General features: G+C 37.7%; 1 protein-coding gene and 1 pseudogene across 1 annotated transcript in view; both read right to left on the reverse strand.

The window, feature by feature from the left end:
* The window catches only part of TENM4 (teneurin transmembrane protein 4), a 1,176,249-nt gene that overhangs the window by 899,414 nt on the left and 249,799 nt on the right, over positions 1 to 27,036 (reverse strand). The window lies entirely within an intron of this gene.
* On the reverse strand, positions 7,867 to 9,635 carry LOC127555127 (60S ribosomal protein L12-like; annotated as a pseudogene).

Genomic DNA, 27,036 nt, shown 5'->3' on the forward strand with positions numbered 1-27,036 from the left:
AAGGGACCCTAGAACAGAAATATCAGAGCTTCAAGGGGCCTTAGCACACAGGCTGTCAGAACAGGAAGGGATCTTATAACAAAGAACATGAAAGCTGGAGGAAAGTTAGAGATTATAAAGTTATAAGATCATAGCAAGACAGGACTTAAAATTTCAAGGGACCTTTGAGGTCATATTTCCTAAGATTTCATTTATAGATTAGTAAGCAAAGATACAGGGAGATCCCAAAGACCCAGAAGACGACATTCAATGAGAGAATACATGGCTAAGTAGCCTACATATCTGCTGACTCTATGTAGCAGATAGTGCTGGTGTTGTTCAGCTCTGTCCCTAAAAGGAGTCAGACTGCCTGGTCTGGATTTCAGTCTCCTTCTCTCCCTTTGTTTGAGAGATTGTTGAGCCATTTGAAAGAACAGTCCCATGCAAGAGGTGTTAAATGCCATTAAGAAAGAGCAGGCTATTCAGATATTCCACTAAGACTGCTGGAGGTTTATTCTGTTCAAGGTTGATCTTAAATTTATCCCAGTATAGAGACTTTGAAGAAATAATCTACTTCATTGAAAACATAGCTCTGTAAGGTTTTAAAATTCAAGGTCAAGTTCACTTAAACTTCCGGTCTCTTTAGTCCACTAGAATTGAGGGCCCTTGGGCTTCCTGAATTTTCATTTCTCACCCATAAAAGAGGCATGATTTTACCTGCTAGAGAATGGTTTTCTCATTCTTAAAGAATGCTTCTTTTCCTCCTTCCTTCCCTCCCTCTTTCTTTCTCTCCCTCCCTCCCTCCCTCTTTCTCTCTTTTCTTTCCTTCCTTCCTTCATTCCTTCCTTCCTTCCTTCCTTCCCTCCTTCCTTCCTTGCAGTTTCCAAATAACTCCACAATGCAACACAGTGCAAGCGAGAATGTACAAAGGCTCTTTTTACTGAAAATGTTTCAGAATAGAAATTGCTTTATTCTTTGTAACTTACATAGTAATAAATACCATTGTATAGCACTTTAAAGGCAGCTTGATGATATAGCAGAGAAAGTGCGAAGTCCTGGAATCAGAGGATTCGTTTTGTTTAGTTCAAATCCAGCCTTAGACATTTCATAACTGTATAATCCTGGGAAAGTCATGTAACCATATTTGCCTCAGTTTCCTCATCTGTAAAATGAGCTGGAGAAGGAAATGGCAAATCATCCTATTATCTTTGCTAACAACATCCCAAATGGGATCATGAAGAGTTAGACGTGACTGAAAAGATTGAATGACAATAGCAGCACTTTAAGATTTGCAAAGCATTTATAATTATTAAATGAAGAGGAGGATATTTGACCGTTTTCTGGCTCTGATATCTTTTAACTGCATGATCCTGGGCAAGTAATTTCTCCCTCTCTTGGTTTGAGTTTCCTTACCTAGGAAATGGGCTTAGCCCTTTAGATAAAAACTCTAAGACCTTATTTTTAAAGAAATAGGTCAATGCCAGTGTGAAGGAAGTTTCCAATGATGTGTTCCAGACTTCATCATTGGTCCTGTATTGTTTATCATTTTTATCAGTAACTGGCACAAAATGATGTCTTTTAGATGATACAAAAATGGGATGGATGGCTACTCTAATAGATGATAGAGTCAGGTTTCAAAAGAATTTCAACAAGCTAAAATGTCGAGCTAAATCTACCAAGATGAAATATAACAGGGATAAATACAGGAATAAATATAAAGTCTTACTCTTGGGTTCAAAAAACAACTTTGAAAGTACATGGAGGGTTTAGCTACTCTAGATAACAGGTGGCTTCTGGGGTCTGTGAGCTCAAGGAGAAGCAACAACATGCTGTAACAGCTGAAAACAAATCAAATGGAATATTGAAGCTGAACCTAAATTATTGTGTTTAGATTTAGGGGCCTTGCTAGATTTTAGGAGGCACATTGATAAGTTGTAGAGCACCTAAAAAGACAACTATGATAGTGAAGGCCACAAATTCTTGACAGATGAGAACTGATAAAAGAACTTAGTGATGTTTAATCTATAGAAGATAAGACTGAATGTATGTATGAGGGAAGGAGAGAGGGGATGATAGCTAGCTTCAAGTATTTGAGAGCTGTCATAAGTCTTAAGTCAGGAATTTTTATTTGGTATCAGAGGAAAAAACTAGAACCAGGAGCTATAGAGAGCTGAGTCTAAAACCAGGAAGATTCGAATTTGAATGTGACTTCAGACACTTTAAAGTTCTGTGACTCTGGACAAATCATATAACCTCTCTCTACCTTAGGTTCTCAGTTATAAAATGGGGATGATAATAGCATGCATTAAACCCTAGATTCATTATGAAGATCAAATGAGATAATATTTGTAAAGTATTTAGCAGGACTTGGCACACAACAGGGACTTCATATATAAATGCTTTTTTCTTTCCTTCCTTTCAGTGAGTGGAAATAGAGGTCTTTTATACTTAATGTCAGAAAAAAGTTCCCAAAATATTAGTGACATATATAAATGTGAAATGAGAAGCCTCAGGAGGTAAAGGGTTGATTTAGGGGCTGTGCTGAATTAAAGACCAAAAGATTATTTGTTCATAGTGTTGCAGATTGGACTCTTGTCTTGATTCTGTGCAATCACCTTCCTGTGCAACTTCCCAACCCAAGCATTTATATTAGGAATTCCCCACATTTCTATTATTTTATTTATAATTCACAAGCCACTTTCCTTGCAACAAACCTGTGTAAGCTTTATTATCTCATCTGGCAAATGAGAACACATAGATTCAAAGACAATAAATGTGGGATATTTAACTAAGGCCCTGTTAACATAAATTATTATTGTTCAATCATTTCAGTCTTGTCCAACTCTTTATAACCCCATTTGGGGTTTTCTTGGCAGAGATACTGGAGTGATTTGTCATTTCCTTCTCCAATTTATTTTACAGATGAGGAAACTGAGACAGATGGGGTTAAGTGACTTACTCAGGATCACACAATTAGTTTCTGAGGCCACTTTTGAATTCAGGAAGATGAGGCTTTCTAATTCCAAATCCAATTTTCCGTCCAGCTGTCCCCTAACTATAAATATCCAGTATAAATTTGGTCCTGGCCCATCCAGGAATCCTTCTCTGGACTACCCCACAAGAAAACCTTTTTTGAAAAGTTTCTTTTTATTCCAGAGAGGCCCAGGGAGAAATCTCATTCAATTACCCAGATACAGTATCACTCCATGATCTGACTTTCCACCCCCTCTAAAATGATTAACATTAGCACCATCGGCAAGTTTGTTTCATAAAACACCTAAAATATTAGATATAAAAGTAGCTCATTGCCAATAAAGAATATCTCAGACTATGAAAGAAACTCCAGTTGGCTGCATTGCTGGGAGAGAAGGCCTAGGCTAAGGACTGCACTGAGGTCTATTCAGAAAGAGAAGTTTTCAGTTGATGTGGAAAAGCAAAGCAGAACCAAATTCTTCCAGTTGCACATACATACACAAGCTAGAAATCCCATGCCAAAATGTACTACAGGAAGATTGCTTAGAAACTAGTTTCATAGCAAGAAGTTTTCCCCATTCCTACTTAATCTTAGTCCTTTCCACTCTCAATTTTCTCCAGATTGCCTCTTTGTTGATAACCGTTGGCACAGTATCTCCTCCATTAAATTGTGAATTTCTCTGAGGGTGGGGAATAAATTTTTTTTTGTTTTACCTTTTTTTGTGTCCCCAGTACTTAGCACAGTGCTTGGCACATAGCAGAAGTTTAATAAATACCAGTCATCTGGCTGGTCCAATCACCATTTTTTACAGATGGGAAAACAGACCAAGAGACATGAAGTAAGATCACCATTTTCACATTGGATTCTAACCAATGACTTTTGATTACAATTGCACAAACGTGTTTAACTTCATGCCTCTCTGAAAGAGATAATTCAAAAGTCCCCAACTGAGAGTTTTCTTAATAACAAGAGCAACTCATACTATTAGTATTACCCATTTCTGACTGTAAGACCAGTGGTTAGGGTCACACTTCTTATAATCACAACAGTTACAGCACTTTGGCGTTTGAAAAGCATTTTCCATATTATCTCACAACTCTATGAGTTAGGTGTTATTATGATCATCATTTTATAGGTGAAGACTTCTTTCTTCTTTCTTAATACTGCTACCAGCAGCTCGGATAACAATACACAGGATAAAGGTATAATTTTGAAAAAGCTCATATCTCTATAGCACACAAAGGGTACAAACATCATTACTCCCATTTTATAGATGAGAAAACCCAGGTTCAGGAAGGGGGAGAAAATGGCCCAAAGTCACACAGCTGGAATGTCTGAGTCAGGATCTAAAGCCATGTCTTCTGACTCTCAGTCCTGTTCTTTTCCCATTAAACCATATCCGGCAAAACAGATTTTCCTGAGGGGTCCAGGATATGGAAAGCACACAATATTGTTCCTGGCATCTGGAAGAATGTATTATGAATGGGGGCATATCTCAGTAAGTGACGGGCCTTGCAGGTGGCCAACAGTACAGCCAATATGTTACCTTATATCTGATTTTGCATCTTTTAGAAGTTCTTCCACTAAAACAAAACAGAAGGCTGATTTACTAGCATTAACAAGAGAAATGATCCAAGGAAGTATCCCTCTATCAATCCATCATTAGATATAATTTAATACTTAATGACATTTGTGATCATCGGGCTATGCATGTAATTGAAAATGAATAATTGAAATTCCAATTACCGCAAGGGTCAATATGAGGGGACTCTGGCTAGGAACTTGTTATACAATAGCTTACATTAGCAATCGGTTTTTAAATCAAACAACATGTTTCGCTATTCAATTATTGAATGATCGTGGGCTCTGAATTTCTCCTGGCTGCTTCCTGGAAAGTAGTGTAAAAACACAGTGGTTTGGGTGGAGTTTTCTGGGAGATTCTAATGAGAAAAAGTGCTAGCTTTTGACTGAGCCAAAAAAACTCAAAAGGGCATCTTCTCTTCACTTATGTACAGACCTACTGCTCATTCTCACCATAACATTTTCCATCTCTTTGCTTTTCCATTAGTTGTTCCTCATGCCTACAAGGTACTCATTCCCTTTCCATTTTATGTCTTAGGCAACTTCCTAACTGCTAGTGCTTCCCAAATCACCTCAAATTTGTTTTATTATTTTATTTGCAAGCATTATTTATTTACACTGTTCTGGTCACATGGCATCGGGATCAGTGAATTCAGAAGATTCATTTTAAGCTGGATCAGAGGATTTATTTTTCACAAAGACACAGAAGCTGACACTCACATACACACACATGGCACTTTCCCATAAGCAAACATCTTGAGAGCAGTGAACCACAGCACTCCAATGCTGCCCTTTATAGCAAGGTGAATGGAACATATTAAGTGATTAACAAATGTTCATTGATTAGTTAATTGATCGATCTTGTTTAACCCATTTGATCCAACCTCTACAACCATTAATGCCAGAGCAAGATATGTGTGCACTCTGGAAGAAGTTTAAGAACTAGGTATCCTGTGTATTGGGTAGCTAGATGGCTCAGGGGAGAGAGAATTGGGATTAAAAATCAGAAAGGTTCATCTTCCTGAGTTTGAATCTGGCCTCAGATCCTAGCTTCTTAAATTGTGGTTCATCATGCTATATGGAGTCTCATAACTGAATGTGGGGATTATGAAATTATGATTTATTACTAGTAAATATTTGATTTGTATACCTGGGATTCCATAAAAGTTTCTCAGGCTAAAAAAAATGGAGCACAAGTAGAAAAAGTCAAAGAAATCCTGTGTTTAGGTGACATATATAAAAACTGATCCCCACCTGGAAGCTCACTTTTCCAGTGAGAAGCTTTTCCCTGCTTGTCACTAGACTGGTCCTCACATGATAATTGGGTATAGGATTTACATTCACAGTCTTTTCTTCCTGCCAGGGCTTGCTAGAGCTTATGTTCTGTTGGCACAGCCTTTGAGAGCCCAGGACCACCATCAAGCTACAGTGTCTTAGTAGGAACTTAATGAAAGTGACTTATGTGTTGTGGGCTGCTGCCTTGAGGGCTTTCCATTTACTATGTGCTTTTTATATGTAATTTACACTAGAATGTAAGCTTTTTGATGGCTCAACTAATTTTATGGTTTTGCTTTTCTCCCAATAATCCCCAATGCACAGCATAATATCTGATATATAGTGAGCGTTTAATATATGCTTGTTGATTGATCAGACCTTTGGGAGTAGGACTAAAAGTCTCTCAGACAGGATTAGCAAATCAAATGAAAGAGACAACTCCCCCAGTTCCTTCTAATGACCCTCAGATGGCATGAACTCCAAGTATTTCATCATTCTGGTTGACTTCCTTTGGATACTCTCCTGTTTATCAGAGTTCATCTTAAAATATGATACCAAGAAGTGAATACAATATTTTAGATGTCATCTGACCGGGGCAGAATAAAGGGCACTATTATCTCCTCATTCCTGGAAATTGTGCTTTGCTCTACTTACAGACTGAATTCAATTTTACAATATGCTTTAGCTCTTTTATCTCAGACAAGCTTGTGAGGAGGTCAGTGCAAGTATTATTCCCATACAATTCAGGCTCAGAGAAGGTATCTACCCAAGGTCATATGACTTATAAATGGAGGAGTTAGGATTTAAGTTCATGTCTCAAGATCCCAAATCATTTACCTTTTTTGACCATTTCTCTCTCTAAATGTTAGAAATGTGATAGAAGAGAGAGATCATGGAACTGATCCTGCTTCTATCATTCATAGGCAACATGCTATTGGAGTTTATCTGAGGCTTGTTCGGAAGGATTAAGTAAAAATTAAGTGATTAATGGCCCATAGTCCAGACTTGGGCAGCATAGGACCTCTGTGATCATTGAAACAATCAGTGGAAAGTCAAATGAAATAATAATAATAATAAAGACTCAAATTGATAATCTATTTTCTTCACAAGAACTCTAAAAAAGAACATATAAAAGTATTATTTCTGACATTCATAAATTAGAAAAATGAGCCTCAAACAAGGCTCAAACAAACTGATAGTCACATAGCTAGTAAGATAAGTATAGCTCAAACACAGATATGGAGTCCAGTATTCTTTCAGTAGGCTATATGTAGGGCTGGAGCAAGAACCAAAAACATAAAATTTAAGGAAGTTGGGAATATGGACTTGAGCCAGCTAGGTGGCTTATGAGACAGAATGCCATATCTAGAGTCAAGAGATTCATCTTCACGAATTCAAATCTGGCCATAGACATTTATTAGCTGTATGGCCCTGGGCAAGCCACTTAACTCCTTTTGTCTCAGTTTTCTCATCTATAAAATGATCTCGAGAAGGAATTAACAAACAACTCCAGTATCTTTGCCAAGAAAACCCCAAATGAGATGACGAAGATTCAAACATGACTCAAATGATGCTGCAACAATAAAATCCTGAGAAAGGTTACCAAAGGGAGTAGACAAAGTAGAAGAATAGACAAAACAAGAAACCAGAAACTCAAACTATGAAAAAGCCAGGGGCAAGTATAGTAAGCTGTCATTTCAGAAACAGATTGTCCATTACCAAGGGGCACTGGTATAACTTGGGCTGCTATGGTTTATTCAAAATCTTAAAAAAAAAACACAACACAAAACCATAATCACATGAAAATAAAGATTGCCTGCTTCTTCTACTTTGGGGTCAGTGACTGATGCTCAAAATATAAGGAACCCCAAGTGATAAGATGTGTCCAGATACCTAAAAATGATTCATTTTCATCTCATCAGCTGTTTGCCACACAAAGAACTTTCCTAGGAATAGGAATCTCAAATGACAGGCTAAATAGCACTAGGATGGAAAATAATTATAGTTTATCAGACAGTTTGGCTCTTATTCTGGTTTCGTGGTCCAGCAGATGGTGTCAAGGATATGACCTCTGTCTACACAATCCTCAGCTAAATGGATGCCAGGGAGTCTTACAGCTGATCAATAGCTAAAGTGAGCAATACCGGGATATGGTTTGATTAGTAAATCTCACCCCGATTGATCTTCTAAATAATTACTTGCACTTTGGAAGCAATAGAGGCCTCTAGGTCTGGATAAAGAAGTGAATTCCTTTGTGCTGTCTGATTCTTTAAGGTTTTGCTCCCAAAGCAAAATCCATCCACCTATCAATTCAAAGATATTTATTATATTATATATAAGATCCTATGCTTAGTTCTATGGGGAAGAACAAAGGATGGTTTTTTTTTTTCTTTTGACGTATTCTTAGGCTCTAGGAAGGAGGATGAGAGATGAAGATACATAATGATAATACAAGTAATGCTATGAGAGCCATAAGGCCCTTAAAATAATAAAAGATCATAAAATACAAAATAATAAAAGAGTATAGAGTTTAGGAATTACAACAAGAGATTATTGCATGGTACAATGGATTGATGTACTTAGAGTCAGAAAGACAGAGTTCAAATTCTATCTCAAATACTTATCTGTGTGACTGTGGGCGAGTCATTTAGCCTCTCTTACATTCTGTTTCCTTATCTATAAAATGGGGATAAACATAACACCTACTATAAAAAGTTGTGATAAAAGCCAATGAGAAATATATGGAAAATGTTTCCCTAAACCTCAAGCATTACATAAATTTTAGCTATATAATATATTTAAGTAAAACAATGATCAGTTTTCTCAGAGTGCCTATTCTTTCTGCTTTAATTGCTACCTATTCCTCAAAGCTTCTCAAATGCTATCTTATCAGTCTTGCCTTTGTGATCAGTCCAGCAAGAAGAGGGAAACATTGCTTGCATCTACATAATATTGTCTCCTCTTCCTCCCTCTCCTCCCCCTCTTCTCTTCCCTTTTTCTGTCTGTCTCTCTTCTCCCTTTACTTCTCCTTCTTTTTATCCCTCCCCTTCACCTTCCCCCATCTCTGCTTATCACAGTTCACCTTGTATGACATTCATTTTTTCTTTTTTTGTGTGTGTTGTTGTTATCAAATGTTAATTTATTGCAATAGTCTCCTTTGTAGCCTTTAGCTTGCTGGACGTTCCATAGCACCACTACTGATGTCATCAATGACATCATGAGGATGTTGAAGCCCACAGACTGCGCTCTTCCAAGTATCTCTTTAATGGATCCATAAAGGTCTCTTGCCAGGGGTCAGTGCCTCATCTGTGGAACTAGGTGGATAATCTCATAGACACTGATGTTTCCACTGATGTTTCTGCTCCTTTCTGTCCCGAAGAGGTTCCTTTAGGGCTCTGATGATCAAGGCTGGGGCAGAAAGCACAACCTTAATCTGGGCCTATCTTTTCTGAATGGCAAGTCCATGGGGATTCTTAGCCCTTTCTAGTCACTAGTTGCCTTGGCGATGTCATCACCAACATTTTTAGGAGATGAACCAAGGGACTAATTTTGGGGGCCAGAGCTCATGTGGGACAGACCACCACCAGTGCACCTTAAAAACACAACTTGAATTTCATTAGGGCCAAGCTTGGGCTCAGGCTGCATGCTGCGAGGTGGCTGCTGATGTCGGATGAACCCGAATTTGGGACGACCCAAAGAAATTGCATCATGAGATGGGAGCCAAAAACGACACTAGTTTATGCAAGGGCCTTGTCTCTCCTGCTCTCTTCTATGACAGACAATGCAGTTAAGTGGAGGATATAATAGGCCTAGGAATCAAAAGCTGAATTTGAATCCAGCTTCTGACACTTTTGAACTGAGTGACTATGTGTAAAGCATGTCACTGCTCTGAGTTTCCTCATCTGTAAAATGAGGATAATGATATTTGCCCTTCCCATCTCACAGAGCTATTACTAAAAAGTCCTTTGCAAACCATAGATTGTTCTAAAATGTAAGCTTGTATTATTCCTTAAGGACAAGGAACACGTCCTATTAATCTCAGGAGCATACAGCAGAGCCACATACGGCAGACCCTCAATTAATGAGTGTACAATAAATTTATGCTTTCACATAAATATGTTTATCACAGCTCCTTTTCTGAGAGCTGGTTTGCTTTCACATCACTGTCCAATTAATCTTTCTTGTGCAAGGATCAGATTATGTTCTGTGACTGCTTACAAACTTGCCACGGTTTCCAATTCCACTGAGTAAAGTTCAAGTTCAGTTTGGCATTTGCAGCCCTCACACTACCTTAACCTGAATTAACAATCCATTATTGCTACTGATGAGTTGCTTCAGTCATATTTGATTCTTTGTGACCCCATCAGCGTAGGTTGTCATTTCCTTCTCTGGATCATTTTACAGATGAGAAACTGAGGCAAACAGGGTTAAGTAACTTGCCCAGAGCCACATAACTAATAAGTATCTGAGACTGGATTTGAACTCATGAAATGAATCTTCCTGGTTCCAAGCCCAGTGCTCTATCTACCATGCTATCTAGCCACCTGTCACATACATTATGACTTTTCATATGTCTTGAGCACACTCTAGCAAAATGGCCTATTCATTGTTTCATGTAGATTATATAGCTTGAGTTCTATATATAAAATCTTAAGATTTATGGATCTAATTTAAGCTTTTATAGTATGAACTTCATTGAACACTTTTACATGGTCACAATCCCTAGACAGCCTTCTCGTCCATCCTATATTTCTTTAAAACTCCAATCGCAAAGTCACCTCCTTCAGGAGGCTTTTCTGGGCTTCCTTCAACCTCCCAAGCAGAAATTATTCTTTATCCCAAGTCTTATATATCATTTTATTTATACTTCTATTATATGCTTAATATTTTCCTGATCAGCTTCAGGGGGGAGAACTCAGAGAAATGGGCAGAAATTTCTTAATCGCATCTGTAGACACCGGGAAGGCTCAAATATATGATGAAATTCTATGGTTTTATGAGTGCATTTAAAGCACCTAGAATATAAATAAACTTTATAAATAGAATCCCCACATTATAGACCTAGAGTACTGCCTGGAGTTGAGAAGTTAAATAACAGCACTTCTTAATTTCAAGAAGCAAAGATCAAGTATTGTCATAATCATAATAGAGAAGGAAAAGGAAGAGGAAGAGCAGAAAGAGAAGAGTAAAGAAGGGAGAAAAAAGAGAAGGAGGAGAAAGAAGAAAGGAAGGAAAGAAAGAAAAAGAAAATGGAAGAATAAAATAAAAAAGAAAGGAAGGAAGAAAGAAAAAAAGGAAAGGAAAAAAGAAAGAGGAAAGGAAGAAGAGAAACAAAGAGAATGAAGGAAAGAAAAAAAATCTTTCATGGAACATCAGGTACTCCAGATGCTCCTATTTATGCATGATACTCTGTTGACTGACTCAAATCCCAGGATACAATAGGGACTTCTTAATAAGATCCAAGGTAACTCAAAAGACATTGGTCCAAAGAAAAGTTAGAAAACTATTCATACTTTGATTTCAGAATTGAGAGCAAAACTCAAAGGAAGTCAATTACCAAATGAACAAAAAGTTCTCTATATAACTATAATAATAATTACAATTATAGTTATCTATTTATATATTTCTCTTTGAAGAAGAATAAAAAGGAAACGAAAAAATGTCCATTGTCTTGGGAATATCTGAAAAAATTTCTGGCATATCTATAGTAGAATATTATTATCTTATAGAAATAAGAAATATGAGGAATTCAGGGGGAAATGGGAAGACTGGCTCAAACATATTAACTAGTGCCAAACTTAAGCTAATTATAATGATCAATCTTGACCTTAGAGAAAAAAGGAGGAGGCAACTCTCTTTTTTGACTCAGTGGAGAGGTGAGGGACTACAAGTACAGAATACCATAAAATATGGTCATTTTTCCATTGGGTTTTGCTCAAATTTTTCTGTATTACAAGGGAACTTTCAGTGAGGGTCAGATATTTTAGAAAATTATACTGATGTTTAAAAAGGCAAATACAATTTATTAACTGGGGGAAAAGATTTCATCAACCAACCTCCCACAAGAAATAGAAAAACAACTGGATGGAAACCGCATAATGATGCATAATGTAGAAATCATAGCAAGATTGTTTGGGCAGATGATTGAGTTATTCTATCATTAAATGTGCTTTGGACAAGCATTGCAGATGGACAATGTTCAGTTTAGCGGCCTCCATTCCTATTTAAGTTTAGCACCAATGATGCAGGGAAAGTGAGGGATAAGAGATGGAAATCTTAATTACTGTATGCATACTAACAATAACAATGATTATGATGATGACAGCAATGAGCTGTAGACCTTCCTGATCCTAGTGACTCTCCTCAAAATTACTTGTATTGTATACCCCTGAAGGCAGAGACTGTTCTGCTTTTGTCTTTGGACTTTGCAGAGTCTTTTCCCCCTATACACAAGGTACCTGCTCACATGGCAGTCAGAAGAAGCAATACAATGACATTCTCAAAGTCTCTCTGAAGAAATCTGTAATTAATTGTATAGCACAAGACTGTCCATCATGACATGAGCTCTATGGGCAAAACAGAATTGAAATACCTTAGATGCACAAATTTCAATAATTTATCCCAAAAGCAAACATTAATTACTCCTGTCTGACCTGTAGTAAAACCTTCTGAGTTCATATAATCTATCAGCCACAATCAGAAATACTATACCTTGACTCCAACCACCTTTTGTTCCTCTTTGAGCATGAAGGACAACAACCCACAATCAACCAATGCCTACTATGTGGTCGTTGTTTAATAAAGGCTTATTATTTGATTAATCTTATTCCACCTTTTAACAAATTTTATGATAGCACAGGCAAACAGAGGTTATGTAATGACAGGGAGGGGATAATTTCATTTTTATTTCCAGCTAATTCTAGTGCTGTTTTGAGATATATTGAGACAGATGGTCAGAGATCTTTAGATGCCCTAAGTTTTGTAACTAACAGGAAGGGTTGCCTATAAATAAACAAGCAAATGAATAAATAAAAATGCATATACATATATACATACACATAAATTTTTGTTTAAAAAAAAAACTCCTCAGACATGCTGACCAATTTCATGTTCTGAGTAGGTATCTGAGGGTAGAAGGTATGCTGTCTACAAGTATGAGATCAAATGTAAAAACTTAAATCAGCATTCATTAGAAACTACAGCAGACAGCTCCTTCAAAACATACCTTTGATGTAGGGAAACTTGTAAAGAGAGAACTGTGATAGTGAAACAACTAGGTCTCAATTATCCAGTCTACTGGGGGAAAGAGATAACATGAATAAAAGAAATCTATAGATTTCTTAAATATCCCTTATTCTATCCCTTTAAAAAACCATTTTTTTCTAAAACATATTTTTTACAAGCAGTAATAAAAGTAGTATTTAGGAGTGAATTTTGACTCCTCTTTCCCCTTTCTGCCTGCTGGTGGGGATTTCACAGTCTCCCATTGACTATTCTCAAAGTTCTTTGTAATTGAACAAATGGCAAAGTTGAAGCTGATGTGTGATGGGATGTCAAAATGAAGGCTAAAAAGAAGTCAGATAATTACAGTATGTCGAAGGTAGGAACATACTAACAACTCTGAAAAATGGTCATCATATTTGAACTTTAGGTGATGATGGGAAACTCAGTATCGGGGGTATAGTTTCTTTACCTGTAAAATTCCTGGGTTGGATTAGACAGTATATAACCTATCTTCAGGGAAACATGTTATGATTCCATGACCTCTCATGGGTTCTCACAGGAGAACCCAGGCCACTTGGGTGCAATTTCAACTGTTAGGAAGTACCTCCTTATATTGAACCAAAATCTGCCTCCCTGTAATTTCCACTTAGTTCTCCTCTCTGGGACCGAGCATAATAAGTTTCTTAAAGCTGTTAATAGACTCTCAGAAAACACAGCATTAGGTGAAACAGTGACATGGGGGCATTTAGAAACAAAGGAACAATATTATAAATGAGAGCTGTAGCTCTGAGTGGCTTAAGTTCATACTATAAAAGCTTAAATTAGATCCATAAATCTTAAGATTTTATATATAGAACTCAAGCTATATAATCTTTATAATGATAATATCTGTATCCCCCATGCCACAACTTCCCCCTTTTGCTGCCCCAGAGACCAGGACTTTTTACTTGGCAGACAAATGAAATGGGGCTGATGGGAGCTGTTTCTACACACTCCCCTCTATCTATGGGAAGGGACCAGGTGAGGGGAGAGACAAGGCAGGTGAAAGAAGGGACACTCAATACCTCATCAATCCCCATCTCACTGATAGCATGATACTCCTACTGAGGTAGGATCAGTCTTGTGTCATGGAATATTGTAGGCATTGGGAAAGAGCCAGTGTGTAGAAGGGCCTAATTGTGATGGTGGGTCCCTGTTCTGATGGTATGTTGGCCCAAGTATCCAAAGGGTGGAGGGAATACCCTAGAATACCCAGGAACTGACTAATGTCATAAGAGATTTTTATTATATTATTGTTTGCTTTGTTATAATGTAGTAATAAGAAAATTGGCAAACATCTCTGGGAAATTTTAAATAGTGTCTGTCCATATGGTGAAAGGTGGTACAGTGGCTAGAGAAGACTTAAGAGTTGGGAAAAAAAAAAAACTGGATAGATTGAATAGTTTGGCAGCGGACCGAGCACATGTTCTGCTAGAATAACTTTAGAAAGCCCAGTATGTGTTACTATGACAAGAGCACCAGCTGAAGAGCCCACGAACTTGGATTCAAATCTTGTCTTATTATACCTGAGTTTCCGTGAGGCTTCTTTAGCCTAACCGGCCTTACAGCTCTGTATATGACCTCCATGTCATTTTTCTAATAATGATAATAAAAAATAATTGGTTTTTTTGATCTCATGAATGGTTGTAATAAATTTATCTTTATCTTTAGATAAATTATTGCATTCTAATTAATATTATTCCACATTATTCCACAAGCATTTAGTAAGTGCTTACTATGTACAAGGCAGAGTAACTAGGTGGCACACTGCATAACGGCTTGGAATCAGAAGATTCATCTTCATGAGTTTAAATCCAGCTTTAGAGACTAGTTGAGTGACCCTGAGCAAGTCCCTTAGTCCTGTCTGCCTCAGTTTTCTCATCTATAAAATGAGCGAGAGAAGAAAATGGCAAACTACTCCAATATCTTTGCCAAGAAAACTTCAAGTGTCGTCATGAAGAATTGGGTGTGACTGAACAACAACAAAATGTGCAAGGACTTTATAGAAAAATGTTCATGGTAGACAGAGCACTAGACTTTGCTTCACAAAGACCCAAGTTCAATCTGCTTCAGACATAAAAAGTTCAAATCCTGATTTGGAAACTTACAAGCTGAGTGACCATAGACAAGTTAAACTCTTTCAGCCTCCATTTCCTTATCTGTGATGAGATTGATCATAGCACCTACTTCACAAAGATGTATTCCAATGAGATAATATATGTAAGTGGACCCTAAAATGTGATATAAATGTTAGTTGTGATAATTATGATAATAATTTTGGAGGATGAAGCATTTGAAATGTGCCTTGAAAAATGAACATGCTATCAAGAAATGCACATGACTTTTGATTATGAAGGAGCTGGAAAGAGGCTTAAGAAGATATCAAGCTGTTTGTTTATTAATGGGTTTTTAAGTATCCCCAGTATTTGATAAAATGATCACAAAACTAAACATATAGAAAATAACTATTGAGGAAGATGAATAAAAATATTCAACATGAAAATCATATATGCTTCCGTCTCCTTTAATATTTTACCTTCCTTGGAAATAATTCCATTTAGTTTTGTTTCCCAGGAATAGAACCTTGACTTGAGATGTTGTACTTGTGTCAATCAAAGAAACTGATGGTATTAGAACGGCACCTTAGAACATAGAATGTTTGAACACAGAATTTAAGAGCTGGAAGAAACCTTAGGAGATAGAATGTAAAGGACCTTAGAACATGGAATGTTAGAAAACAGAAAGTTTATAAGAGCTGGAAAGAACTTTTGATCATAGAATATTCATACTTAGAAAGGAATAAGAAGGAAAGCCTACTATCACAAGTCTACTATGTGTCAGACACCATACTAAGTGCTTTACAGCTATTATATCATTTGATATGTTCAAGTTAGAGACCATATAATACGGGGTTCTTAAACTGAGATTTGTGAATTTATTTAAAATTGGATAGCTCACTGAGCCTGGAGTCAGAAGATCTGATTTCAAATTCAGCCTCAGACACTTATTAGCTCTGTGACCTTGGGCAAAACATTTAACCCCTATTTGCCTCAGTTTCCTCATTTGTAAAAATGGGGATAATTATATCCTGCCTTTCAGGGCTACGATTAGTATAAAATGAGAAACTGAGTGTCAAGGGCTTAGTATAGTTACTGGCACATAATAAGCATTATATAAATATTAGCTATTATTATCATTAGTAGTAGTAGGCAAAGCCCTGGATCTCTGTTTGCCTCAGTTACCTCTTCTAATAAAATGGGGATAATAATAGCCCCTACCTTTCAGGATTGTGAGCATCAAGAGATACTAATTATAAACTTGCTTTTAGCACATTGCCTGGCACATAATAAGCATTATATAAATATTAGCTACTATGATAACAGTACAATTATATAACATGTAATTATTATTATTTAAATCAATTCAAAATTTCAAATCAATTCAATTATTTCAATTATATCAAATTTCAATAATTACTTTCCTTTTCATCCTATGTATTTTACTATATGCAAATAAAAACATTATTTGAAGAAGGGGTTTCACCAGATTTCCAAAGAGATCCATGGCACAATAAAAAGCCAGGAGCCTCTGATCTAGTCCAATTTCCCTATTTAACAGATAAGGAAACAGAGATCAAGGGAAGAAATCATTATGTGCAAGGTGACTCAAGTGGTCACAGAGCTCAGATTAGGATCCAGGCCTGAAGCTTCTCATTCCACCTCCTTCACCTGTACCCTACGGCCTCTCCTTGTCATGCTTTTCTATCTGAAGCAAACAGCCTGCAGGACTCAGCTAGTTATCAGATGTCCATGTCCCAGTCTGTCCCAGAATAGCCACGGTTGAATGTCCAAAGCTGATTTTTCTGAAAGAGGATGATAAGAATGATTCTTTTTTTTTTTTCATTTCTAGTTCTTATGTATGATACCTTAAATGGCATGATTTTATACAGGTATAAATGACACTTTAAATCCTGCTTTCTCCAGAAACCTTATCGGCATTCTACAAGTGTCCAACAAACGCTCCTGGGAAGCCAATCTTAAAAGCCAACCATGGCCCTAGATATTTTTGAAAAAATACCAATTGTGAACTATCCAACCAACAGCTCTGAATCCTCCCAGCCTACTGCACATGGGAACCTTTAGAGTCCATGAATACATTAAACACCTATAGATCATTTGGCTTCTGGGAATATTACCATAATCCTTGTCCGATAATGTATCCAAGGAATTATGCGAATTCAATTTTTTCAACCAGTGAAGCTCACAGAAAGCTGCTTCTCTCCTTTTTAAGTCTTTTCCCCCAAGCTCCAACATAGACTATATTCCTTCTTTACATATATGGCCTAATTTCTCTGCATAATACCATACAGTTCTGTATAGGCTATCCTCAAATATAGAATGCTCCCCCAAAATAAGATCTCTGTGAAAGTAAAAATATATATAAACATATACAGAAAAAGAATGCTTGTGAATTATAAAAGCCAGTTGAGGGCTGTGGGGGGTGGAATGGAAATGTCATTTACATTAAGATCATTGTAGTCTGTATATTCATTCATTGAAGTAACCCAAGTTTCTTAATTTTTGAGTCTTATACTCTTTTTGCTCACCAGACTATGTCTTTATTGGGACCTGAAACAGCTTTTATCTGATTTCTGATCTATGGAGTAAAAGGAATACTCAGGAAATAAATGCAGTGATGAAATTTGTACTCATACTGAATCTGTAGTGAGGAGGAGACTTGCATTCAAGTCCTAGTTCCTCTACTTTCCAACAGATGATGATGATGATGATGATGATAATGATGATGCAAATCAAATAACATATTTATTAGCTGTCTACTATGTCCCAGGCACTGGACCAGGTTTGGGGGTTATAAAAAAGTAAAAAAGTCCCAGTCATCAAGGAGCCTACATTTTTATGACTGACTCCCTTATCTCTGATCACATACAATAGTATCTAATCTGCAACCTCCCTGCCTACATAGACCATTTCTGGGAAGAACTTTCTCCCAACAACATTAAGCACTGGTGATTGGAGGCAGTCATTTCTAGACCAACTCCATCCATGCCTTTCTTCTTTGGCCATCCCTTCTGAAGCCAGCTCTCTAGTTGCTATCCTGCCCCCACTCCCTCCATTTTTGTAACCATTAGCTACGATCGAATCAATGCTTGTCATTATTTTTGGATGGAGTGAAGCAGTGGACTCCTCAGTAGCCCCATTCACTATGCTAGAACTTTCAGAGTACCCCAGCCTTTGCCATAATAAGTCTATATATTTGGTCTCTCTTTAGAATGCAAACATCTTTAGGGCAGGGACTGTCCTGGCTTTGGTTTTGCTTTCCCAGCTAGTATAGAGGTTGGCACAGAATAGGCACTTACTAAATGCTTTTTATTCTTTCATCCAGACAAAGATTTATAAATTTCTTTGCTCACAAGAATTCTATGGTACAAGTATTATTATTTTCTAGATAAGGGAATTTCAGGTCAGAGAGATGAAGCAATTTACTCAGATTCACATGTATAATAGTTAAACACTCAACCTAGGTCACTTGGCAAGAAATCAGGTCTCTTTCCAGGAAGTGTGCTCCCTTTCTGGTGACTGGACTATTGCATTGCTTGACCGTTGGCTTCCTTCCCTCAAGTCTTTCCTCATTTCAATCCATACTTTACTCAGCTGTCAAACTGATCATTTTTTAAAACACAGGTCTATCCATATCAATCCCTTTTCAATGAATTTTGGTGGTTCCCTATCACTCCTGGGATCAAATATAAAATCTTCTGGTGTTTAAAGATATTTAGATACTTCTTCCCCATTCATCTTGTTTTTTTTTCTAGTCTTATTGCACTTTATATTCCATATCTCCCACCCAGGTATTTTGATATCCAGGGACAATGGCCCCCTTGACAAAAGATATTCCTCACACAAGGCATTGTATCTCCCAACTGCAGCATTTTCAATGCTTATCCCCCTCTAAGTTGGAATGCTTTCCTTCCTTATTTCTGCCTCTTTGGTTCCCTGGCTTCCTTCAAGTCCCAGATAAAGTCCCACCTTCTGCAAGAAGAGTTTCCCTATCCTCCTTAATTCTGGTGCCTTCCCTCTATTGATTATCTATAATTTATCCTGTTGGTATCTTGTTTGTAATTGCAAGTTGAGAATCTGAGCACCTACAGAGCAGGGACTGCCCATCTTTTTTCTTTTGTCAAATCTTCAGCACTTAGAACAATGCTTGACGCACAGTAAGCACTTAATAAAAGCTTATTGTTTCACTACTTCTTCTCTGGTAAGCATCTCTCTTGCTAGCAACCTGACAATGCTGTGGATTGGATGGAATTTTATAAATAATATTTTGTTAGTAAAATATTCACACTTTTTAAAGGACTTTCCCATCCTTTAACGAGTTTATCTTCACAAGAGTTTGGTGAGGAACTTAGAACAGGTGCTATTATTCAGCTTCACCTGGCAGATGGGGAAATTGTCTACTGAACAAGGTAATTGACAGGTGAGAGGAGAGGGTTAAAGAGTTGGGGCTAAAGTGTAGTGTAGCCTCCTAGCCTCCCTGATCTTTCCCTTCAAATCTGGCAGAGTTTTATATTCATTTACATTGAACTGGCTCAAGATGCTCCATCTATATCAGACCTATTAGGATGGATATTCATTGGGCCCTGAGATTTCTTGGCAGCGTTAGAATTTCTGTTATTGCTGTTCATTTGCAAGTCCAGCTAGTTTGGAAATGTCACCAAATTCTATTATAACACAATGATTTTGTTTGCCAGGTCAGCTTGTTCCAAACCACAACCTCTCTAGACTATTTGTCAAATTAAAGCCAAATCTTTCAATGCTTCCATTAACAGTGATGTCCAGGGATAGGAAAGAAACAGTGGACATTCAACTAATAGGATACCTGGGGGGGGATGCACAAGGACATGCTGGTAAATATTTAACAACTGGCTCTCTTTGCTACTCCCAAAATGTACACAGAGCACTTTTAAGTTTGCATTATTAACATTTTATCTATCACCTTCTTAAGTCTAGACAATCAACAAAAAAATAAATCAAACATTGGTTTGTAGGGATTGTCAATTTTCAAGGTGAAAATGCTGATGCTGAAAATTTAACAAGTGACTGTTGGAGCCAGTAGGAAATGGTTCCAGCATACTTCTGGGGAAATGGATCAGAGGAAGTGGGGAATAAAGGAAGGGAATAATTATGCAGCACTTGTGACACAGCAGACACTGTACTATCTCATTTATTCTTCTCATCAGCAATGGAAACTAAATGCTATTATTACTGTCATTTTATAGTTGAGGAAATTGAGGCAAATAAAGATTAAATTTTGCCCAGGGTCACATAGCTAGTAGTGTATGAGCCTTGATTTGAACTCAGATCTTTCTAATTCAAGGTCTATTGTGCTAGCCACTATGATACTTGACTGCTTCATAGACCATAGCTGGATCACAGAAGTAGAAATATGGGACTCTCAGATTCTTAGGCTCCAAAATTGGTCTGGAAATTACTTCAGAGATTATACAGCATCAGATTCCATCATTTGTACAGATGAAGAAACAGAAATCCATGGAAATTAAGACATTTGCTTCAAGTGACTAGGGCAATAACTCTCAATCCAGCTTTCTTTGCATCAAGCTACTTAAGATCATAATATTTTGAGCTAAAAGACAAAGAAATTGAGGAGACAGGAAGTGCTTGTTCCTAGTCAATATGGCACTGGAGTCCAGTCTTTGCATCAGTCTTTGCAGTTCACATCATTAGAATTTCTTTAAATCATGACTGACATGTTTCCTAGTTCATTGACCCTGGACAAATCACTCAACCTCTCTGATTTTGAGTTTCTTCATCTTTAAAATGATGGTATTAATACCAATGTTATCTATTTTACAGATTTTTGTGAAAAAATACTGTGGAAATGTATATTAAGAACAGAGGAGTGTGGAGGTATGACAACTCTTTAAAAGTGCTTGGAGCCCAGTAAAACCCTTTCCTTTGGGGCAGGCTATAGGTCATGAGTGTTGGAATCCACAAGGAGCATCAGCAAAATGAGCAAGGGACTGGATATTCAGAAAGAGATTGACTTTCATTCCCCCAAAAACGATGTTCACCAGTTTGAAACTTCAGCTACATAGAACATTCTGTTTCTAACTAGTGAGTGTGCATTTTCTCTTGCAGAATATCGGAGTTGACTGAATGTTCCATATCACAGCTGGTATTTTCTACATTAAATTAATGGCAAACATTTATATAGTGACTACTATAAGCCAGGCACTGTGCTAAATGTTTTACAAATATCTCATTTGATCCTCACAATAACCCTAAAAGGCAGATGCTATTGTTATCCCCATTTTACAAATGAGAAAACTGAGACAGTGACTTGCCCAGGATCACAGGGCTAGTAAATGACTAAGGCCAGATTTAAATGCAATTTCTGTCCACTTCACCACAAATGACTCAATTTGTGCTGGAAAAAGACTGTAGAGAGCTGACAAGAGATCCAAAACAGAGACTACAGAAGCAAGAATTTTACCCAAGAGTCCCAGTCTTTCAAGAGTGAGATTATTCTCTACTCTATCCATTCCATAATATCCTCTGCTTTTCTTATGCTACATCAATCAATCAATTAACATGGTAACATGAGAATTTTGCCTCTCTCCTGATGCATTCTACCAGAAAGTTTTCGTCTCTCTCTTTTCTTCCCAGTGAGCACCTGGTTCTGCACCCTTCTCCCCTCCATCTTTCTCTCTTCTAGTACACAAATGAGACAGCCAGTCTGCTGTATGCTCCAAGCACAACCCTTCAAAATTCAATTTGTCCTAAGGGACAGAATGCCTAATTATAGCTCTTCTTGAAGGGAATTTAACGGTAACCTAATCCAGATATACTTAACCTCTCAAGCAGTCTGGTGGTCTAGACTATGGCCCGCCTTTCAGAACCATATTTTAAAATATGTAAGATTATAAATGAGAAGAATTATAATGAAATAAACAGATTATAGGTAGATACATGCACAAACAGATAGATGGATCACTGGACAGATAGATGACTGATATATGGATGGATCATTGGATAGAAAGAAAGACGGATGGATAGATAAATGGAAAGATAGATCGTTGGATAGATAGATAAACAGTTGGATCATTGGATCGATAGATGGATAATTAGATGAAAAGATAGATATTAGATAGATAGGTATTAAAAACACACTAACATTCAGAACCCTTAATTTGGTCCAATTTCCTCATTTTAGAGATGGAGAGATTGAGTTCCAAGAGTAGAAATAGCTTGCTTAAGGTCAAACAGCTAATACGTAATAGCGCAGATAATTGAACCTAGGTTCTCTGATTCTGAATCTCAATTAGGAGGCTGTGATTTCTTTTTATTTTTAAAGTTGATAATAGGGAAGGAAAAGGGGGAAAGCAGGGGTCTAGAAAGCGGAAGAAGACAGATTACAATGTATTCACTTGGATTCCTAAGTGGCTGTAATTGAATGATAATTGCCACGAGGTGCTGATGTCAGTTTCCATATTGGCCTCTTGACCTGACAGGACTCACTAGTGGAAATCTGTGCTGGATAATTACTGTTGGAATAAGGGCAGGCTTGATTATGATGCACAGGTCAATCACAGCAAGGTAACTCCAGGGACAATGCTCGGAGCTCCCTCCCTGCTCCCCATCAGGACACATCTGTGACTCATTGCTCTTCGAGGCTTCCTTTCAAATTCCTTCACCTACAGTCTCCCTGCTGAGCTGTCAGATGGGGATGGGGAGGGGGGAATAAGGGAGGAGGAAAAGGAATAGCTGGCAGGATGCTGCCTTCAAAGCATCTGCAGAGGAGACCCCCCTTCCCTCCCCTATGGCTCAGATGCATTTTAAATCAATTCGCAAATCAGAAAAAAAATTATTAAAGCTTCTGCAACGTGCAAGATACTCTAGTAAGTGACGGGGATACAGAGTCCCAAATGAAACAGGCTCTCTCCTCAAGAAACTTACTTTAGGTGGGGAAGGAGGCATAAAATATATATTCAAAGATAAGTAAATGTATCATATATTTGATAATTACTTGGAAAAGGAGGAAAATTCTACCAACTGCAGGGAACAGGTGTAGCACCTGAGCTGAGCTTTGATGTTATTTGAAGAGACAGGGGTTTGGAGGGAATCTATTTGAGACATGTGGGACCACCTTTACAAAGGGACAGAAGTACAGGAGACAGCTACCTGATTATTTATTGGAATAGTTCCTGAATGATTATAACATACAATAAAGCTGGGAAGCTGGGTGGGAGTTGGATTATTTAGGGTTTTAAATGCTTTGCAGATCCCTTTTCTTTGCTGGGACTGGAGTCTGGAAGAAGCGAGGTCAAATTTTCCCTCAGATAACAACTGTATGACTCTAATTAAGTCCTTTAAGTTTTCTGGGCCTCAGTTTCCCTATCTATAAATTAGGGATAAGATGTGGATGATTGGAAAAATCAAATTAGATATAGATAGAAAGGGGAAAATATTTGACAAACTTTAAAAATATTGTAATTATAATCTTTCAAAGATCAGCTTAGGATCCACTTCCTCCAGGGAATAGTTCTTTCTGCACTCAAATGTTCCTTTGCCCCATCACATTTTCTACAGACCATTTCTGGGTTCCCCAGTGCCTTCAACTTTCATATGACCTTCCATCTACTCTGTGTATTATATTCATCTGTGCACATATCAAATTTCTTGCTCCCAGCAGAATATAAGCTCCTAGGGAAGGGACTGTAATGTTATTTAATGTATTAATATATTTTAAATTATTTTATCTATAAAATACAATATATAATTTATAAATATCAAAACTAAGTATAACTACACACATGTTTATATATATACATTTATAAACATATATAAATATATAGAGAGAGAGAAGAGGAGAAAGAGAGAAGAGAGAAAGACAGAAAAGGACAGAGAGGAAGGGAGGTGGGGAGGTGGAAGTAGCCATTAAATTTAGCTTTCAGTATGTTTTCTTTAATACAACAAACTTGAGCAATCATGGAGGTGTTTTGTCTTTCCACTAAGAGACTCACAACTCTAATTCAGATCTAAATGTCCTTTCACTTGGACTTCAAAAGTTTTTCATTTTGCTCTCCTTTCTTTTAAAGCATAGGTAAGGCTTTAGGAAAAACTGGGAGTTGAGGAGTCATAATACCAGAGCAATAGAAGGGACTTTTGAGAGCTGGTCATTTCCTTGAGGAGTGATTAAGTGGAATGGTCAAGCAAATTCCAAGATCCTTTTGAGGGGAGGCACCCACCCATGTATTCTAGCCTGAATCCTGCGTCCTGTTCCCAGGTCCTGCAAGTCTTTCAGAATCCCAATACTGTAAATAAGTGCCAATTACATAGGCCAGCAAAGTCCTTTCCTCAAAAAAACATCTTTAAGAGGCAGATGGTACAAGTGACCACTCTTTCATTAGCATTTATACTTGTGTCTGGAATTGCTTTTATGCAAACTCCTTCTACCAATTCAAATCTACGACTTATCCAGAGCTGCCTAGAAAGAAGAGAGGGTAATGGTTTGCCTAGGGTTCCACAGCTGGAAGATACCAGATGTTAAATCTAAATTCAGGGTTTTCAGACTCACAGGCTGGACTTTCCTTAACTGAGCACAATAGTTCCCAATACAGTTATTTTTTTTTTAAATCTTTAAGAATGACATTAGGAGGGGGAAGGCCTGCAGGTAAATAAAGCTCAATGTTTCTGCATCATATTGTCATAAATAGTTTCCTAGAAAAAGACAGGTAACCAAGGGGAGGAATGTAGAGAGACTTGCAAATGTGAAGGCTTATGTAGTTAGCAAATGAAGGCATCACACCTGACTCAGATCTTTAGATTCCCAGGGCAGGGAGATTGTCATCAACCCATGACTACCTGTGGAACAAATTAAGTCATGTTTCCTTGCCTACCAAGAAAAAATAAAGAAATGTTTGGTTTTATATCGTCTCTTCCCCATGAACAACTAACATGTCTTCTCATTCCCAGGATCAGAGGGTGCAGAGTTGATTGGATGGGTCAGTACCTAATCATCAATGATTTAATTGGAGTCTCCTAATTGAGCCCGCTCAGTTCAGCAGGCACTCTTCAAAGGAATCGACCTGCTGATCTTGCAGAGAGGTATAGGGCGGTAGCAAACCAGCCTCACAGCCTTGTCTCTGAATGTTACTGAGTTAAATGAGAAACATCTGGAGTTGAAACAGGAGCCTCTAGGGTGCAGGATGCCAGCTCTCACTATTAAATTACCCTGGCTACTTGCTGTAACTGGAAACAACTTTTATAAGCGTCTTCTGATCATTCTGTTTATGACCCCCAATACTTTGAAGATGAGTTTCTTTGCTTTCCTTCCTCTCTCTGTCTCCTTTGTCTCCCCAAAGCTGTAAGGAACCCTCATTGAGGGCCATGATTCAGAAACATGATGCTATGATGAGACTCAACACACGAATGTTTAAAAGGGAATAAAAGGAATATGTAATGGAAAATGGACGCCAAAATGTGGCATTTGTAGTTGACACACCAGGATGGCATTCTTTTTGAATGGGATCAGAAACTGGATGATGGAAAATGTTTGGCCAGGAGGTAAAACTCATTAACTTCAAGATCTCTCCATCTGTTAGTTATCAGTAATCCTTGGGAAGGAGGCAGGTGACCAATAAAATATGTGTGTATGTGCATACACACATATACATTGGTTTCCTTTCCTTATGGCCAGAGTTTGACATGGAAAATCTGTCAAGAAATGTGGGGCTCAGATCACAGTTGGCTTGGGGAATCTTGTAATGGTTACTGAAAACAGGGGTTTCTCTGGACTAAAATGCTGAGGCAGACAGCCTAGAGCCACCCCATGTGGTTCACAGAACTAAAGACTCAGACTATCAGTGCTGGGAGGTGGATCTTGTTGTCATGGAAGTAGAAATGATGCTGACTTTGGAATCAGAGGATCTATATTTGCATCCTGGCTCTGCCAATGGCAGATCATTAAACCACTTTTGCCTCAGTGCCTTATTTGTGAAATGAGGGGATTGGATTGGATCACCTCCAAATTTCATTTTGGCAACAAATCTATGGTCTTTCTAATAACTTCCAAACAGAAAATGTCAAAGTTAGAAGAGACATTAGGACAAACTTACAATATCAGGACTGGGAGACCAGTCGGTATAGACTGTCAGAACCAGAAGGCACCTCATAGCTTCACCCAGCTAAGGATGGAAAACTGAGGCGCAGGTAGACTAGTGAATGGAAGAACTCATTCTAAAACATGACTGACTCTTTCTTCCCACTGTGAGTCAAAGGGACAAAAATTAGATTATTTCCCAGTTACAATAAGAATAGCTCCATTTATTTAGAGAGTTTTATAGTTTAAAAAGCCATTTGCTTAAAACATATCTAGGTATTTGATAGTGCAAGTATTGTTATTCCCATTTTGTGGACAGGCATACTGAGGTTCAGGGAGTTGAAGACTTGGCTAAGGTAACATCACAATTCAAAATTAGATCCTGCCTCTTAAACAGCTACAGTGCCTTCAATCTCTTTCTTAGAGTATGGTCTGCTATTGTCTTCCTAGAAACAGCAATGCCTTGTTACTTCCTTCGTGAGATGTCATATTCAGAGTATGATACAGCAATCCTAGTGTGTTTTATAGGGAATAGCACTCCCCTCCTTTTGAAGAGAACATACTGTTAACAAATCCTAAATTGCATCAGTTTGGGGGGCTGCTTGGTCACAGGGACTTCTCTAGACATGAATGCTCCATCCCACTCCTTAGAAACTGGCATTTTGCCCCTTCTAAAGAAAAAGCCTTCTCTGTCTCTAGTGCTGTCTTCCTTTACCAGAGACAACATCCAAGTGTCATTTTCTGCCTTCAGTGTTTTGTCAGCTTCAGAATTACACTATTATTAATCAACCAATCAATCAAATAATGTTCATTACCATTAA

This window comes from Antechinus flavipes, chromosome 3 (genome assembly GCF_016432865.1).
Source record: "Antechinus flavipes isolate AdamAnt ecotype Samford, QLD, Australia chromosome 3, AdamAnt_v2, whole genome shotgun sequence".
In the NCBI taxonomy this organism is placed as follows: Eukaryota; Metazoa; Chordata; class Mammalia; order Dasyuromorphia; family Dasyuridae; genus Antechinus; species Antechinus flavipes.